Source organism: Microcaecilia unicolor, chromosome 8 (genome assembly GCF_901765095.1).
Source record: "Microcaecilia unicolor chromosome 8, aMicUni1.1, whole genome shotgun sequence".
Classification (NCBI taxonomy): Eukaryota; Metazoa; Chordata; class Amphibia; order Gymnophiona; family Siphonopidae; genus Microcaecilia; species Microcaecilia unicolor.
In genome coordinates this window covers 223,704,353-223,719,837 of record NC_044038.1, presented here as the reverse complement: position 1 = coordinate 223,719,837, position 15,485 = coordinate 223,704,353, and the positions used below count along the sequence as shown (strand labels likewise).

The following is a 15,485-nucleotide window of genomic DNA, read 5'->3' as shown; positions in this document are numbered from 1 at the left end:
GTCTCCTGAGGCAGGCGCTGTTCGCCAAAACACAGTGCCATGTCAAGTCTTTTCTACTATTAAAGAACCCCTTCTTTTTATTTCTCATCTCCTTGGTCTTGCTTGGAAGTGTCCTGTTGATCATGCTACTCCTTTGTCTCTATGTCTAGACATTAACAGGAAGCATCCTTCCTCTTTCTGCTCCTTTTGCTGGCTCCTGGGCAAAGGTCTTTCTTTCATATCATGTACAGAGCTGAACCTCTCTTCTGCCTTTGATACCGCTAAATATTCACATTAATTGGCCATCCTCTAATCGGCAAGCTTATGGGCGGGCCAGGGGTGGAGTTTGGGCAGAACGGTGACCTAGCGGGTTAGCTGAGATATTCAGTCTGCTAACTGGCTAGGTAACCCTGTAAAGTTAGGGTAGCTAAAGTTTGGTGGCCCCCTTCCAATCCCCCCTCCCTGGAACTTCAGAATTTGCATGTTGCTTTGAAATGTTTTGAGATGGGTCCCTCATATTTTCCCATAATGCTTTGAGATGGGATTCTCGTATGTCCCCACAATTCTCTTAGTTGAGTCCTTGACTCCATCAAGATACAAAGCAATGATGTCGAAGGACGTATACTGTTATTGAGACACACTCCAGTGAGAGGTGCCTGAAGATTTGGGAGATTACTGTTAGGTCTCTCCTTATGGTAGCAAAATTGGCCATCACATTTTTTTATTAGGAACGTTTGATTATAATGATGGAGCCTACTGCTGAGGTTCTGTCTTATCTCTTTTCTCTGCCCATCCATTCCCATAAACTTGTCACAGAAATACACGATTTCTATATGCCACCAGTCCTCACACAAATCCAGATACTTCTTCCCAGCCCCTGACGGAGCTCCTGCCACCCAACCAACAGGCACTTTACCTTGAGGGGCATAATCGAACGAAAACGTCTATCTCCATGGGCGTTTATCTCCGAGAACGGGGCCGTGAAGGGGCGGACCGAACCGTATTTTCGAAAAAAATAGACTCCATGTTTTATTCGACAATTTGTGAGCTGGGCGTTTTTGTTTTTCAGCGATAATGGAAAATGAAAGCGCCCAGCTCAAAAACGAATAAATCCAAGGCATTTGTTCGTAGGAGGGGCCAGGATTCATAGTGCACTGGTCCCCCTCACATGCCAGGACACCAACCGGGCACCCTAGGGGGCACTTTTACAAAAACAAAAAAAAAGGTAAAAGAGCTCCCAGGTGCATAGCACCCTTCCCTTGTGTGTGGAGCCCCCGAAATCCCCCTCAAAACCCACTGCCCACAAGTCTACACCATTACTATAGCCCTAAGGGGTGAAGGGGGGCACCTACATGTGGGTACAGTGGGTTTGGGGGGTTGGACGACTAAGCATTAAGCAGCACAATTGTAACAGGTGGGGGGGATGGGCCTGGGTCCACCTGCCTGAAGTCCACTGCACCCCCTAACAACTGCTCCAGGGACCTGCATACTGCTGCCAGGGAGGTGGGTATGACATTTGAGGGTGAAAATAAAAAGTTATGAAGCATCATTTTTTGTGGTGGGAGGGGGTTAGTGACCACTGGGGGAGTCAGGGGAGGTCATCCCCGATTCCCTCTGGTGGTAATCTGGTCATTTAGGGCACGTTTTGGGGCCTTATTCGTGAAAAAACAGGGTCCAGGAAAAGTGCCCTAAATTCTAGCTACAAACGCATACTTTTTTTCCATTATCGGCGAAAGGCGCCCATCTCTGTTCGGGTGGTAACCATGCCCCAGTCCCGCCTTCGACACACCCCCATCAACTTTGTACGCTTCCGCGATGGAGTGGAGTTGAAAACGTCCAAGTTCGGCTTTCGATTATACTGCGTTATTCGTTTTTGTGAGATAAACGTCCATCTCCCGATTTAGGTCGGAACTTGGGCGTTTTTCTCGTTCGATTATAAGCAGGCTTGTCTCTTTCCACCAAATCCCACCCACAGACATGCCTGTACCTTAGAGATGTGCATTCATTTGAAACATCACAGGAAATGTCATTTCATTATTATTATTATTATTTATTACATTTGTACCCCGCGCTTTCCCATATACAGCAGGCTCGGTGTGGCTTACATAGTAAAAAAAGCATTACAAAGAACAAGTAAGAAGAATATTATAAGCTGTGATAAACATTAGGGCAACAGTGCCCAAGATATATGAATTGGATTGTAAGGATAGGATAATATAGGTAAAAGGGAAAAAAGATTGGGAGGGATATGGTATAAAAGGATGGAGAGGAAAAGATTGGAGATTGAGTATAAGGGGAGTTGATAATAAAGGTCATAGGTATGATTCGTGTCAGAGTCAGTGTCATAGTCAAAGCAGGAGTGGTGTAGGTGGGCTGGTAGAATTAAGTTGGTTCATTGGGGTAAGCTTGCTTGAAAAAAATGGGACTTTAACATTTTCCTGAATGGTAGATAGTTGTTAAATGCTCGGATGGGTGTTGAGAGAGCATTCCAAAGTTGACTACCCAAAAAGGAGAAAGTGGATGCATAGTAGGTTTTGTATTTGCAGTTGGGAAGGTGTAGATTGAGATACGTTCGTGATGACATTGATCTGTTTCTAATTGGAAGATCTATCAAGTTGGTTATATAGCCAGGGGATTCTCCTGATATGATCTTATGGATCATTGTATGGACCTAGAAGTATACCATTTTAAACCCAAAATAGCAGGGAAAAGCTGAATTTTATTTCTTGTGTCCTTTACAGTGTGTGCGTTGGCGCACTGCCATGCTCTACTGCAGTGCTAAGACGCCTATAGAAGAAATACTGCACCTATAATCCCTAATTTTATAAACGCGCCCAAAATTGAGTGCATGCAATTTAATTGAATAACTAGCTAATTAGCAGCAATAATTGCCTTTTTAGCAAGCAATTATTGGCACTAGATTTAATTGAACCTTACAAGCGCAGGATCTGCACCTAAAATTTATGTGTGATCTGAAAAAGGGGGCACGGAAATGGGTGCAACATGGGCGTTGCTAAAATTTACATGCATTGTTATAGAATAATTATTTAGGCACATACGTTTGCACCACGTTTCAGTTGCGCAAATGGCCACACCTACTGTTCGACACGATTCCCAGGCGTAAGCACTATTCTGCCTAACTTGAAGCACAGCTTATACAATAGTGCTTTTATCAGTGCCTATTTTTTTTTCTTGGCTCCATATATAGCATCTAGAACCACAGTAATTAATTTAATTCTGGTCAACGCATCTTAAAAAAAACATATAGTGGAATTAGAAAAGGTACAGAGAAGGGCAACAAAAATGAGGAAAGGCAACTTCCCTCTGAGGAAAGGCTAAAGCGACCAGGGCTCTTCAGCTTGGAGAAAAGATGGCTGAGGGAAGATATGATAGAGGTCTATAAAATAATGAGTGGAGTGGTAGATATGAATCAATTGTTTACTCTTTCCAAAAATACTAGGACTAGGGGGACGCAATGAAGCTACAAAGTAGTAAATTTAAAGCGAATCGGAGAAACTATTTCTTCACTCAACATGTAGTTAAACTCTGGAATTCATTGCCAGAGAATGTAGTAAAAGCAGTTAGCTTAGCGGGGTTTAAAAAAGGTTTGGCTGGTGTCTTAAAGGAAAAGTCCATACACCATTATTAAAATGGACGAGGAAAATCCACTGCTTATTTCTAGGATAAGCAGCATAAAATATATTGTACTGTTTGGGGAATCTTGCCAGGTACTTGTGACCTGGATTGGCCACTGTTGGAAACAGGATGCTGGGCTTGAAGGACCTTCGGTCTGCTCCAGTATGTCAATACTTATGTACTTATAGTACACACTATTAATTAAATTGCCCTGAAACGAAAATGTAAAAGACACACACAAACAGCACAATAAACTAAACAAAATGAATTGTTTTGCTTGCCCACCCCTAATGCACATGCAACTTGTGAGCAGCAAACATGTCTCATTATGGAATACTGCACTCAGCACAGAGATCTCCTCTGCTTGCAGCACATTCACTGTCCTCTCACACTGGCCCCTGGTAGTGCTCTGGGGATCAGTTTTTATATCCCAGTTTCATTTCCCACCTCTTAAAAACTTCAGTACTCCCGGACATACAACCATATACGGTATTTATGAGGATGCTTCCATTTCAGGATTCTTAGTCATCCCTGACACTGTGAGGAAGTTCACACTGGAGGAGGCCCAGCTGTCACGGACAAGACAGTGCTGTGAGCAAGCCAACAATGAGTTATCAGACATCCACAGTGCTGTGTATTGGTCATAAGTCTCTACATATGATAAGCCCTACCAGAAAGAGTTTACAATCAAGGGGGGGGGGGGGGGTACCTGATGTAATGGGAGAGAAAGTGAGGAAGACTGGGAGCAGGCACAGACAGGGCATTGTTGCAAGCAAGTTCACACTGCAGGAGACCCAGCTGACACTGACAGGGCACAGTATGGAGTCCCCGTTAATCTGAGAACAGCAACAGAGAGGGATTAGCATTATTGCTTGAGCTGAAACATCAGTCCAGTGTCAGTCTCCAGTTCTACATTAATAGGACGTGTCAGAAACTGCTGGTGGTACTGGTGGTGAGGGGTAGGTGCTGAGCACAAAGGAAGCTGACGAATTTAAACTGATTCTCAGAAGTTGATTCAGAGCCATCTGTTTGCATGTAAATGGATATTAGAAGCTTCAACCGGGACCCACAAGGATTGCTGTCAAGGTTTTGCATTCTCTGTCTGCTTTCAGTAGCCTGACAGACTAAGAACTGGAGGAGTCTGGTCCGATTCCCTCTGTGGCTCCTTGTGCCACACGCCAAGGCTCTTTTTGCCGCAGCAGGTAAAAAGGCCGAAAAAAGAAATGGCTGTGCGGTAAGACCGCACTTACCATGTGGCCATGTGGGGGGAAGGGGAGCACTTACCGCCACCCACTGAAGCGGCACTAAAGGCTCTCATGCTGACCCACTGGGTAACCTGCTGCAGGGGCGTAGCTACGGGTGGGCCTGGGTGGGCCCAGGCCCACCCAGTTTAAGCGCTGAAAAGTGCACAGCTGAGCAGCCAGTGCCTTTCTGCCTCGCAGCAGCGCCGGCCTGCTCAGCCACCTCGGGCGGCACTGGTAGCTGTAGTGAGCGAAGTGGCGTGACGCTCCATGACGCAAGCTGCGCGGTGTCGAACAAATCCATCAGTTCCTGTGGGCTGAGGTCGCGGAAACGAGGAGCTGGGCGCAGTGAACAAACCAACACGTGTCTGGGCAGCACCGGTCGCCGGTTTACCAGTGCGAACGAGAGCTCTGTTGTCTGCAGGAAAACCACTGAGGGCTTGATGAGGTGCGGCCCAAAGCGGAACAACATGCCGGCTTCAGTCCACAGATCCGACGCGCTGCTCTGAGGTCTCATTGGTAGTCCAGACCCTATTTCCTCTGACCCCAATACTATTTCCTGTACCGCACAGACGCAGTACTTCCCAACCGGCACTTTGAAATTTGTGGCGCGGGCCCGCGGCCAAGGAAGTTTAATAAGACTTCCTTGGAAGGGACTACCCTCCACGATCACTCCTGTTTGACTTCAGTGCTCGCTCCTTTGGAGGGACTTTTTCGTAGCAGTTTGGCTGACTCAACCGTTACTGGCCAAACAAACGGCAGTCTAGCTCCTCCACAGTCAGTCCATACTGTGCCTGCCTGCCAGCCAGTTCTAGATTTAGTCTTGGTGTGGGTGTCGGTTCTCCAATCGATCAGTATCATCATCACAGCAGCAGCAGTAGCACTCCCCGTGGCCCCACACAACACAGGTACAGGAGCTGCCCAGCAGGTAACATGTATTTTTTAATTTTTTTTAACGTGCCATGTAATTGTACTCAAAATTCTGGCTGGTGGTGGGCTTCTGGGTGGGGTAAGCACTTCACTGCCTACAGGGCAAAAAAAGGTATATTTATTGGTTACATATACCCTTTTATTGCCCTAGGCAGTGAAGAGCCCACTCCCTCCCAGAAGCCCACCACCAGGCACCAGCCAGCATTTTGATTACTCTTGTAATCAAAATGAGGGCTCTGGTGGTGGGTTTTTGGGTGGGGGGTGGACTCTTTACTGCCTAGGGGGGAAAAGTATATTTAATCATTAAATATATATCCCTCTTGCCCTAGGCAATGAAAAGCCCACCCCCACCTAGAAATTCACAAACAATAAATTTTAATAGTGCCCAGGACTCATACATAGTGCCCACCCAAATTCGCTCTGGGCCCACCCAAAATGTCAGGCCTGGCTACGCCACTGACCTGCTGCAGTAAAAAATGAGATCTATTTTCCCTAGTGCAGGAAATAGCGCCCACTGGGGGTGGAATTACCACCAGTGTCCTCACTGGGCCGGCGGTAGTTCCGGATTGCCTGCAGTAAACCCGCAGTGGGTATTCTGCTTTACTATACGGATAGCAGCACTGAACATATATGGACTATTTAAAATGCCAAGGCTAGCATTTTAAACAAATGTTGAAGATGGGATTTAAATATTAATCCGTTAGCTTCTCCTCTGTTTAAAAATCTTGATGCAGAAGAAGCTACAGGTTCTGTAGTTCAGATATAGGGACTGGTGGCTGCAGCACCGGTTTCATGTAGATCATTGCTGCCATCTGCTGGAGACGAGCTAGTAGCGTTTTTAGTCACAAACCGAGAGCTCACTGGGATTCTTAGAAGTCTTTTTTTCTCTTAGAGGATGCTCAGGGTTTTCACATTTTCAAGAAACAGTTTTCTCTCTCACCCAAAATAGGCTGTGAAAGGCAGAGGGTGTGACTGGAGGTGGATGCTGGAGTGGAGGAGTAGCCTAATGGTTAGGGCAGCAGGCTTTGGTTGTGGAAAGCTGGGTTCAATTCCCACTACAGCACCTTGTGACCTTGGGCAAGTCACTTAACACTCCATTGCCCCAGGTACAAAAAAAAACTTAGATGACTCCCAGATCTACCTCTCCACACCAGAAATCTCAGCCGAAATCCAGGCCAAAGTATCAGCCTGCCTGTCTGACATTGTTGCCTGGATGTCTCAGCGCCATCTAAAACTAAACATGACCAAGACTGAGCTTCTTATCTTTCCCCCTAAACCAACCTCTCCTCCTCCCCCATTCTCTATTTCTGTGGATAACACTCTCATCCTTCCTGTCTCATCAGCTCGTAACCTTGGGGTCATCTTCGACTCCTCCCTCTCCTTCTCTGCACATATTCAACACTGCTAAAACCTGTCGTTTCTCTATAATATCAGCAAAATTCACCCTTTCCTTTCTGAGCACACTACCAGAACCCTCATCCACACTCTTATCACCTCTCGCTTAGACTATTGCAACTTGCTTCTCACAGGTCTCCCACTTAGCCATCTCTCTCCTCTTCAATCTGTTCAAAATTCTGTTGCACGACTAATATTCCGCCAGTGTCATTATGCTCATATTAGCCCTCTCCTCAAATCATTTCACTGGCTTCCTATCCGTTTCCACATACAGTTCAAACTCCTCTTATTGCCCTATAAGTGCATTCACTCTGCAGCTCCTCAGTACCTCTCCACTCTCATCTCTCCCTACATTCCTCCCTGGGAACTCCGTTCACTGGGTAAATCTCTCTTATCTGCACCCTTCTCCTCCACTGCTAACTCCAGACTCCGTTCCTTTTATCTTGCTGCACCATATGCCTGGAATAGACTTCCTGAGCCGGTATGTCAAGCTCCATCTCTGGCCGTCTTCAAATCTAAGCTAAAAGCCCACCTTTTTGATGCTGCTTTTAACTCCTAACCCTTATTCACTTGTTCAGAACCCTTATTTTATCATCCTCACGTTAATATTTGCTTATCTCTTATTTGTCCTGTTTGTCTGTCCTAATTAGATTGTAGCTCTGTCGAGCAGGGACTGACTCTTCATGTTCAGGTGTACAACGCTGCATACATCTAGTAGCGCTTTCGAAATGATAAGTAGTAGTATATTGTGAGCCTCCTAGGGACAGACAAAGTACCTGTATATAACATGTACATGAGGTAGTACTATAGAAATGATTAGTAGTAGTAGTATCATTGCAGTGGGGGACAGGAGAGTTTTACACCTGGTCCAGAATTTCCCTGTGCTACTCCCTTACAAATGTTCTCATAGACACTTTACAGCCTGAAATGCTTACAGTGGACAAAACACCCATTGTGAAGATATTGGCCACCCAGAACTGAAGAAATAACCTGGAAGAAGTTTCATGGGGCATAGAATATTATTATGATTAGTTCTCCTTTTTGCACGATTTGTGGTGCCTGCAGCAGGTCTTCTTCTACCTTTGCTGTGGGGAAGATAAAGCCTGTCAGCATCACTGCAGAGCTTCGGAGTATGGCTGATGGTCATGATATTTCACATTTCTCAGTCAAAGTTTCTAGCTCTGTCTGTATCCAATTGACAATTCCTGCACTGTATTTAACTTAATTTGGCATTTATAAACCCGCTTTACCGACAGGTTCTAAGCGGTTTACATTTAACAGTGAGTTATCAAAAGATTAGCTAACATTAATTAGTAATAGCTTAAAGTGAAACTGTTCATTATGCAGTAAACAAAATTACATTATATCTCATTAACTAGCTAGACATGGTTGAGCATAATTGTTTCTGTAAGATCATAATTAATAGGAAACTTGATAGTCTTTGGAATTCTAAGGGTCCTGTTTACTAAGCCGCGCTGTAGGCGCGCAAACTTTTTAGCACGCGCCATCGCTAGTGACATCCATAGGAATATAATGGGTATCTCTATTGTTAGCACATGCTCATTTTTAGCGCGCACTGAAAAACGATAGCACGTTTACAGCGTGGTTTAGTAAACAGGGCCCTTAGTCTGTAATGTAGACCCTTCGTCAATTTTAATCGGGACAGGTTTAGGTTCCGAGTGAGTGTTCTGCTAGGTTTAGCGGGTGGTTTTGTGTTTCATCTTCCGTGTCTTGAGTAGATGTGGGGCTGGTTTTCCTGAGGTTGAGCCAAAGTGTTTCTGGAATAACCAAGTTTTAACTGAGCGTCTGAAATGCAGATAGTCTATTAATCTTACGCCTTGCGGCAGTAAGTTCCACAGTTTCGCTCCTTTGCCTATATTTGCATTGCCCAGATGTTGATGGCCTTCTTGGCGATTCCACCACTTAGTTTAGCTTTCAGGATTTTCCTAACCTTTGACACATTCTTCAGTGATTGTTCTCTTTGCTGCAGTACATTTGATGTTATCTGCCCAGATATTTCTAGGCTCCTTCATGGTCTAGTCCCTTGATGATCTTATTATGGGGCATTTCTTTGTCTTCGATGTCAACTATTCTTCCCTTTTTCATAGCTAGGGTGGCACATTTTATCTAATCCAAATTTGATTTCGAGTTGTGATTTTATAAATTGCAGTGGCGTAGCAAGGGCGGGGCGGTCTGCCCCAGGTGTCAACGGGTGGGGGGGTGCTCTGATAGCGCACCCCCCACCCGTTGACACCCGGGGCGGACCAGCTCCATCCACCTGGCAGCTGTGTGGTGCGGCGCCTCGCGTCTGCGCTGCTGTAAAAGAAGAAAATCTTCTCACTCTGTCCCGCCCTTGAGGAAATAGGATGTTACATCAGAGGGTGTGACACAGTGAGGGAAGGGCCGACGAGGTGAGTTTCTTGTTTTACAGCAGCGCAGAGTCGCGCGAGGCGCCGGGTGGATGGAGCTGGTAGACAGGTGGGGACTGGGTCGGGGGGGTGCCGTGTTGCCGTGTTACACCGGGGGGTGCCGTGTTGCCGTATTATGCCTTGTTATGCCAGGAGGGTGCCATGTTGCCCTGCAGTCATGGGGGGGGTGCGCGCAGTAGTGATCCACCCTGGGTGGCAGTGAACCACAGAACGCCACTGCTAAATTGTCCATGTACAGCGTAAGGCTGTTTTCCACAGTATAACTGACAGTAGAATCATAGGGGACCTTTTACTAAGCAGCGGTAAAAAGTGGCATGTGGTAGTGTAGGCATGTGTGTTGGGGCACACGCCAGGCCAGTTTTTACCACATCTACAAAAAAGGGCTTTTTTCTAATGGGACGGGAAAAAGGACTGCGGTAAAAATTGAAACCAGTGCACGCCCAAAACCGGCCTCAGCCCTTATGGCAACCCATTGATCTAGCAGTAAAGGCTCACACGCTACACGCGCAGTGACCAGTCGGCACATGCCAAGTGCCGATTAGCACCGGAACTGGCGCACATAGAAGGAAATAAATAAATAATTCACCCATGCATTATGGGCATGCACCAAATCTGAAATTACCGCCAGGAGGGCATGATGGCATAGGAGCCGACTCTGTGGGTGCTGTGGGTGCTTGAGCACCCCCAATATTGAGAAAATTCCTTCTATGTGTCCAGGGAAGGGTTATTTCCACTGGGTTTAGCACCCCCAATAATTTTGAAAAGTTGGCTCCTATGCATGATGGCCTGGTGGTAGTCTCATTTGGGTGCGCACTGCACGCGTGTAGAGCCTACCGCGGCTTAGTAAAACGGCTCCACAGTGATCACAAACAAGAAAGGTGAGAGCGACCATCTCTGAAATATGCCTTCTTGATGTTACTACTACTAATCAGTGGCGTAGGAAGGGGGGGGCGGTGGGGCGGTCCGCCCCGGGTGCACGCCGCTGGGGGGTGTCGTCGGCGCCTCGCTGGTTCCTTGCTCTCTCTGCCCCGGAACAGGTTACTTCCTGTTCTGGGGCAGAGAGAGCAAGGAACCAGTGAGGCGCCGACACCCCCCCCCCCCCCAGCGGCGTGCACTTGGCGGATTGGCCCTCCGACCCACCCCTCACCGCCTTCCAGGTATGTTCTCGCGGGCGGGGAGGGGTGTTGCGCTACGGAGGGGGGAGGGAGCATCGTGCCGTACCCGGAGCGGGGGTGCGCAGCGGCGACCCGCCCCGGGTGTCAGCTGCCCTCGCGACGCCACCGCTACTAATCATTCTATAGTACTTCTAGATGTACACATTATACACAGGTGCTTTCTCTGTCCCTAGGGGGCTCACAATCTAAGTCTTTTTGTACCTGGGGCAATGGAGTGTTGTGACTTGCCCATGGGCGTAGACTGGGGGGGCAAGGGGGGGCAATGCCCCCCCCAAACGACGAAGACGACGAAAACAACTTAATCTTCTTTCCCGCAGCGGCGAATGGGCATGTGTAAAAACAGCAAGCAAGCGCAGCCAGGCTTAAGTACTCCTTCCTTCGCTTTCTGAATCCTGACCTCTCAGCGTCCCACCCGAAAGGAAATGACATCAGAGGAAGGCGGGACGCTGAGAGGTCAGGATTCAGAAAGTGAAGGACGGAGTACTTGAGCCTGGCTGCGCTTGCTTGCTGTTTTTATGCTTGTCCATTCGCCGCTGCTAGAGAAGAGAAGCATTTATTTAAAAGTAGATGGGTTGGGGGGTGGAGAGTAGAGCTGCTGTATTGGTGCGGGTGAGAGAGAAGGAAGCTGGTCGATGGATGGAGTATTTGAAAGAGAGGGAGCTGCTGGATTGCAAGTGCTGGTGGGGAGGCTTGAGAGAGAGGAGAGTTATTGGAATGGGGGGGGGGTTGTTTGAGAAAGGGAGCCACTGAATCACAGGGGCAGGAGGGGTTAAGAGAGGGGGAACTGCTGGATCACACAGGCTGGGAGTGATTGAGATAGGGGGAGCTGCTGGATTACAGGCACCTGGGGGGTTGAGAAAGAGGAGAACTGTCGAATTGGAGGGGGTCAGAGAGAGGGAAGTTGCCAGATCAGTGGGGGGGGGGGGGTGAAAGGGGAGAAGCTGTTGGACTAGGGAGGTTGAATGAGCTGAATCACAAGGCTGGGGGGGGGGGGGGGGTTGAGAGAGAGAAGGCCTGCAGAATCAGGAGGTGAGAGGGAGAAGGGTGAGCTGCTGGACAATAGGAGGACAGTTGAGAGAGAGGCCAGCTGCCAAACTGCAGAGGAGGGGATGCTTGAAAGAGAGGGAACTGCAAATTAAGCATACATATCATTTGCGAATAGAGAAACTAAATGATCAGACAACAAAGGTAGAAAAAAGTATTTTATTCAGAATTTATTAACTGAAATATGTCAGCTTTTTGAAATGTGCATCTGTGATATTTTGTCTGTAAATTTCAATTCCTTCCTCCATATTAGCATATTCATTTGCATATGTATATATGCAAATGAATATGCTAATATGCTCCGCCCCATCCTTTGCCCCCCCAAATGAAAAAGTCAAACTACGCCTATGGACTTGCCCCAAGGTCACAAAGAATTGAACCCAGGTTGCCAGGATCAAAGCCCACTGTACTAACCACTGGGCTACTCCTTCATGTTTTCTACTGCCAACCACCAGCTCTATAGACTAAACTTAAAACTTGTATTTTCCACTGACTCATTGCTTTCTGCACAAAGTCTCTGATATTTTTAGTCCTGCCAGTTCTTTCCAGGCATTTCAAAGTCCAGCTGCCTGGCAAGGAGTTGAAGCCCTTCTTGTAATCAATGCAAGCTACATTTAAGTTTGTTTTTCGACATTTGCAGTTTTCCAGGATCATTTTATCAATCAGAAGCTGATTCTTTTGTGTCTCTAGTGTTTTGACAGCTTCCTTTTGGTTCCAGTGGAAGAAAATTGTTTCTTTCCAAGTTCTCCTGGACTGCGTCTGCTATTAATCCTGCCAGCGGTTTGGACATTGTTGACAGACAGGTTTATTGTCCTGTAGTTGTTTGGATCTGTCCCTTTTGCTGGGTCTTTTTGCGGGAGGTAAGTTTTCCCAGTTGTCAACCAGTCTTCAATCTGCCCTCCTTGCACTACGCTGTTCTTAGATGTCAATTGCATAGATAAACCCGCAGCACTGACAAACTGAAAGATAGCAGCACGAGGTGCCGCAACGCCACGCCCCCCCCCAAGTCACCGCCCAGGCGTGCAGGCTCGGCCCTTCTCTCTCAGCTCTGGTCCTGCTCTCATTTCCTGGTTTCGCAATGAGGGCGGGACCAGAGCTAACAGAGAGAGAAGGGCCGAGCGGCTGCACGCCTTTTAACGCTGCTTTCATCCGGAGAATCGCTGGGTGGCTGGAGGGGGACCAGAGGAAACAGGAAAATCACTGGGTGGCTAGAGGGGGGGCAGGGGAGAGAGGACAATCAATGGGTGGCTGGAGGTGGGGCAGGGGACAGAGGACAATCGCTGGGTGGCTGGAGGGTAGGCAAGGGACAGACAATATTCATACAGATGGAAAAAGGAGACAACACTGTTTTGTTATCATTGCAGTGAGCTTTCTCTGAGCGGGAGGCCAGCAACAAGAAGGTTGCAATAGTCAAGACGAGAGGTAACGAGTGAGTGGATGAGGGTTCGGGTGGTCTGTTCAGAGAGGAATGGACGAATTTTGCTAATATTATAGAGGAAGAAGCGACAGGTCTTAGCTGTCTGCTGGATATGGGCACAGAAGGAGAGGGAGGAGTCGAAAATGACTCCGAGATTGCGGGCTGAAGGGACGGGGAGGATGAGGGCGTTGTCAACAGAGACGGAAAGTGGGGGAAGAGGAGAAGAGGGTTTGGGTGGAAAGACAAGGAGCTCAGTCTTTGCCATGTTCAGTTTCAGATGCCGGTTGGACATCCAGGTAGCGATGTCTGAAAGGCAGGCCGAAACTTTGGCCTGGGTTTCGACTGTGATGTCGGGAGTGGAGAGGTAAAGCTGGGTGTCATCAGCATAGAGATGGTACTCAGAGAACATGTTGTCATGTTCTCTTGTGTGTTCCAGGATCTTCTGTTGCAGTTCTTTTATTTTTAGACAGCTGATGATCTCAAGCTCCTTGTGCTGTTGGTTGGGAGGTTGTCCTGGTTTGTTGACGAATGATTTCTTTGACTTTGGCTTCCTCTACAGCTATTTCACTTGTTTCAGATTGACTGTTTTTGTGGCATTTGTTCTTGTATTACTTCTTGGATGTTGCTCTGAATTTCTTCTAACTCCACATCCGTAAACTCTTTTTTTTTTTCCTGGTGATGAATCACCTCTGATCTGCTAAGCACTTCTACTTCTGAGTCCAGGGGTTTTTTTATCGCGTTAATTCAAACATTGTTTTAAGTAGCTGCACTTTGAGGGGCAAGGGGCCCAGATTAAGCCCCCTGCACACTTCTATGATAGAACAAGAGGGAAAATGTTGGGTCATCTTGCAGAGTGGTTTGGGGGGAGGAGGTCGGGGGGGGGGGGAATGTACAAAGGAGAGGTTACAGGTTCTGCAGAGGGAGTTTAACATTTTATGCAGAATCCATTTCATTCATTTCCAAGGCTGTGGCTGGTGTGATTGCTGGCGGACAGGTTGGATAAGAGAGATCAATTTATGTAACTGGCTTTTTCCAAATAAGCCCATTCTGTTTTCAGTACACAGTACAGTACAGAGACCAGGAGCTGTCATCTCTCATAAGCGCTAGGACTCTTCCCCTTGCACTTGTCCTGTAATCTGGAGTCTGCTTGCCAGCGCACTGTTTTTCTATTTTCGAGGAATCTAATTTAAATGCATTTTACAGTATATATTATGCTATGCAGCAGGAATGCTGAGAGGAGCTATTCATGCCTGACCTTGATTTGCTTTCACACTTTCTTTCACATTAAATATCTTTTCTGAGCTAAAACCGTGACAAGGTTAAGCCTTTGCTACCTAGGACTGATTTTCGAAAGGTGGTGCAGGCCATCATCGTAGTGTTTTGGACTACTGCAACATCATGCATTTGGGCCTATCCAAGCCTTGTTTGAAGGCATTGCAGATGGTCCAGAACTCGGCAGCTCTATTAGTGACTGGCCTTGCACGTTTCGATCATATATCACCCCCAAGTTTGAGCATGCGTTTGCAACTTTTATAGAATTAGGGGGATAAGTTATAGAATAATAGCATTTATGTATATAATTGGCACCACTAATTGGCAAATACGCACATTAGTGTTAGGTGTTATTCTATATCATACACACCAAAATCACGTAACGCATAAGTGTGAGGGAGCATATGGGAGGGTGTACTGCTATGGATTTACAGCCTGTCTCACTGACACAGACTACGCAATAATTACCGTGGATTCTTTTGGATTCATATTAGATAAATGAAACCTTTATTAGAGGTGCTAAAATCTACAATGATTAAGATATATATAATGGTTAGCTATATACACACAATGATTAGCTATATAAACAATCATTACATCACTGGTCTCTACATCTAAGCAATGCTAAGAGTTCTTAGACCAGGAAAAGAAGCAATAATACACTATACAACATCACTGGTCCTTACATCATCTAGGCTCTTATCATCAGCTGGGGAGGGTGCCCATTACAGCGAAAGCCAGGAGCATTTTAGACCAGAAACAAGTCCTCTGTGCAGTACATACGTTACTCACAGATGAGCTCCCGATTTCACTGAAAGAAACTTCCCTTTTTATTAGGCTCAGAACTCATGTTCAGGGCTAAGGAAAATTACAGAATGCTTCTCTGTTTAGGTAAACAAGCCATACTGTGGGAACGTGGTCACATGTTTCCTAGTCCAGGTGGCCAGTCTGAACCCAAAAACAAGCT

General features: G+C 46.8%; 1 protein-coding gene across 1 annotated transcript in view; it reads left to right on the top strand.

The window, feature by feature from the left end:
* Window positions 1-12,409: 12,409 nt before the first annotated feature.
* Window positions 12,410-15,485, top strand: part of KCNS1 (potassium voltage-gated channel modifier subfamily S member 1) — a 96,198-nt gene continuing 93,122 nt past the window's right edge. Inside the window, exon 1 of the mRNA XM_030212102.1 lies at window positions 12,410-12,689. The gene's annotated coding sequence lies outside the window, so the exon portion shown is untranslated. The remainder of the gene's footprint in view (window positions 12,690-15,485) is intronic.